Here is a 4,166-nt window from a genome sequence, read left to right as displayed (position 1 = left end):
AGTAAAAGAATGTTTTGAAAGAGAGGATCAGAGAAATATAGGAGCAGGCATAAGCCATTCAATCCACTGAATTGTTCCACCATTCTAGATCATATCTGATCATCTACATCAAAGATTTTTGTCCTCACAATCCCCATAACCCATGATGTCATTAATAGTTAGAAATCTATTGATCATCATATTGAATGTACTCTCTTACTGAGCTTCCATCATGCTCTGGGGCAAAAAATTACAAGGACTCATGACGCTCTAAATGAAAGACATGGTTGCTACTTCAGTCCTTACTGAGAACATGAACCCTTGATCAAGACCCACCAGGATGGGTGTTCCCTTTGTCAGAACTGAAAGCAGCTAGGATAATGTGGTATTTATAATGAAGATGAGGTTTGGATGGGGAGGGGGAGAGGAGAATGGGTAAGTGATGCAGGTAGTTTAAATCTATACCTGAGACTTTCCAGGTGTACTGTGTTGCGTGTTGTTAGATGACTAAGAGATTTGTTTTCATTTTGGGTTTGGTCAGGGTGATTTTCCCACAGAAACAGACATTTGAAGACTGGATCCGAAACTGTAAGACAACTGGGATCTTGCGTAGGGATGTCAGGAAGTGAAATATTTCTGATTTGGAGCATTATTCAAGAATGCAGGGAACCCATACTCTTGCTGGATTTCCCATCTAACTTTTCTTTTAGTTCACCTTCGTTACTTTTGTTCTCTCTGCTCATATTTGACAAAGTCTTTGTCAAAACTGTCTTCCACAGCCACATGTCATTCCTCAGTGAATGCCTCTGTCTCAGATTCACCTCACGTAGATTCTAACTGAAGTTTCATCCTTTGTGTTTTGAATCCGTCCAGGATCGCAGGTATCTCCGTGATGAACAATGTTCCTCAGACAGCTGCTCTCCACATATTCTGAGATCCACACTCAGTGCTATGTGCTCAGCACCACCTTACGTCGGCTCTAATCTCTCCTACCATACAGTTTCACTTCTTTCTATAGCTCATTCGATGTTCCAACAAGAAACTTTCTCTCTTCCTTTCAGGCATTAAAGAACGTAATCTGCGACAAAACTCAGAGGTATCCGCAATCCTCTGGAGCCTCCCTTCCCATCCCTCTGACTGCACACTTGCTTCTAACCCCATCTCTTGTTGGATACTTATTAACTCTGTTCACATTCCGCTCTTTGTACTGAACATTCTGTACTCAGTAAAGGTCTTAGTTTTATCCCTGTGTTTTCCCACCTCATTGCATTTCTGGCATGGCATGATGTTAAACTCTTTTTCTGTCACAAAATAAAAACTGAAAGAACTGTGGATGCTGTAAATCAGAAACAAAAATAGAAATTGCTGGAAAAGCTCAGCAGGTCTGGCAGCATCTATGAAGAGAAATCAGAGTTAGCGTTTCGGGTCGAGTGACCCTTCCTCAGAAGCTTGAGTTCTGAGGAAGGGTCATTTAAGCCAAAGCATTAACTCTGATCTCGCTCCACAGATGCTGCCAGACCTGCTGAGCTTTTTCAGCAATCCCTTCTTCCATCGCCTTTGTTTCCATGCCCATTTTATTGGCCAGGACTTCTCTCCCCAGCCTGCTGATACCTTCACCCATCTCCAACATTGTCCCTCCATCTGGACCCCTCCCTGGCCTTTTATCTGTACTTGACCTGTTCATCAAGAACGTGACATTGAATACCTTAATTACTCTGCTCCAACCCATTACCCATTCAAATCTTTCTCCCTCTGAACTGACAGACCTTTGTGCTCTCACATCCAACCCCGACTTTATTATCAACCCTGCCAACAAGGGTAGTGCTATTGTTGTCTGGAAGACTGACCTCTACATTGCAGAGGCTGAGAACCAGCTTGTGGACACCTCCTCCTATTTCCCCCGGATCATGACCTCACCATGGAACACCAGGGTATTGCATTCACAACAGTCACTATTCTCATTTCATCTGCTGATCTCCCCTCCAAATGCCTCCCAACTCATAGTCCTCCAACCTCTCACAGCTCACTTCTACCTCCTTGCCAACATCTACAAACAGGACTGCCCAGCTAGACCCATTGTTTCTGCTTGCTCCTGTCCAACAGATCTCACCTTTTCATACCTTGATTCAATTTTTTTTCTCCCCTGTCCAGTCCCTTCTCTCTTACATCGCAATTCCTCTGACACTTTGTGTCAGTTTCAGAATTTTCAGTTTGTGGTCTCCAGCCGCCTCCTCTTTACATGGACATGCAATCCACTTACAAATCCATCCCCCATCAGGATAATCTCAGGGCTCTTCTCTTCTTCCTGGAAAAAAGGCCTGAATTGTCCCCATCCGCCACCCTTCTCCACCTGGCTGAGCTCATCCTCACTTTGAATAACTTCACCTTTAACTCCTCCCACAGTCTTCAGGTCAAAGATATGACCATGGGTACCTTCACTGGCCCCAGTTATGCTGTCTCTTTGTGGGGTACGTGGAACATTCCTTGTGCCAGTCCTAATCTGGCCCTCATCCACACTCTTTCTCCAGTACATCATTAGAGCATAAGAACATAAGAACTGGCCCCTCAAGCCTGCCCCAACATTTAATAAGATCATGGCTGATCTTTTTGAGACTCAGCTCCACTTACCCGCCCACTCACCATAATGACATCAATAACATCATCAGCTTCCCTCTCTCATCCAGAATTGGAAAAGTTTATCAATTTCGCTGCCAATTTCTAACCCACTCTCACCTTCACCTGGGACATCTCTGTCTCCTTCTTTCCCTTCCTTGACATCTCTGTTTCCATTTTTGGGAATAGGCTGGCCACCAATATCCAATACAAATTCCTCAACTCCCACAGTTACCTCAACTATACCTCCTCACACCCTGCTTCCTATAAAGACTCTATTCCATTCTCTCAGTTTCTCTGTCTCTGTAGCATCTCTTCTGATGAGGCCACCTTCACAGGGAGCCTCCAAAATACCTATATTCTTCCTCAACCAAGGATTCACTGCGACAGTGGTTAATGAGGCCATTAGCCGTGTTTGACCCATCTCCTGCACTTCTACCCTCAACCCCTCTCTTCCCTCCCTCAACAGCGACAGGATGCCTCTGGTCCTCACCTACCATAACACCAGCATCCACATCTGAGGATCATTAGCTACCATTTCCACCACCTCCATTGGGGTGCCACAACCAGACACAAATTCCCTCCTTCTCCTTTGTCAGCCTTCTGCAGGGACCATTCCCTCTGGGACACCCTGGTCCAATCCTCCTTCACGCCCAACATGTCCTCAAAGCCCCAAGCCAACTTCCCATGCAATCGCAGAAGATATAACATCTGCCCATTTACTTCCTCCTTCCTCACTATCCAAGGTCACAAACATACCTTTCGGGTGAAGCAGTGATTTACCTGCATTTCCCTCAATCTAGTCTACTTTATTCATTGCTCACAATGTGCTCTCCTCTACATTGGAAGATGAAGCACAGACTGTGTGACCGCTTTGCAAAACACCTACATTCCGTCCATAAAAATGGCCCCAAACTTCTAGTTGTCTGCCACTTCAACACACCACCTCGTTCCCACAACAACATTTCTGTCACAGGCCTGCTGCAGTGTTCCAGTGAGCCTCAGTGCAAACTTGAAGAACAGACGTTTTCTGCTTGGGGAACCTGCAGCCTCTGGGACTCCACATCCAGCTCAATAACATTACAGCCTGATTCCATCCTTCCATGTTTTTATCCCATTGCCATACCCGGTTCTGTCACGACATGTGTTGCATTCAGTACAGCCAACCCACTCTCTCCTACCCTCATTTCTCATTATCACTTATTCAGCTTCTCTTCTACCTTGGCCTACTATCAATAGTCCCCTTGTCTGCTTATCCCATATATATCTGTCTCTTTCTGGGCTCTGTCTCCACCTACACGCTTACCTCTCTCCCCCACCTCCTCCCACCCCACCCCATCCCCTAAGCCCCGACCTCGTTTTCAGCATAAATACTGTGCTTTCCTAGCTGCTATCCATTCTGATGAAGAGTCAACGGACTCAAAATGTTAAGAGATAGTAGGAACTGCAGATGCTGGAAAATCTGAGACAACAAGGTGCAGACCTGGATGGACACAACAGGCGAAGCAGCATCATAGGAGCAGTAAGGCTGACGTTTCGGGCCTAGACCCTTCATCAGAAAAAGGGTCTAGGCC

This window comes from Rhincodon typus, chromosome 19, assembly GCF_021869965.1.
Source record: "Rhincodon typus isolate 14 chromosome 19, sRhiTyp1.1, whole genome shotgun sequence".
NCBI classification, from domain to species: Eukaryota; Metazoa; Chordata; class Chondrichthyes; order Orectolobiformes; family Rhincodontidae; genus Rhincodon; species Rhincodon typus.
This window is presented reverse-complemented; position numbering follows the sequence as displayed.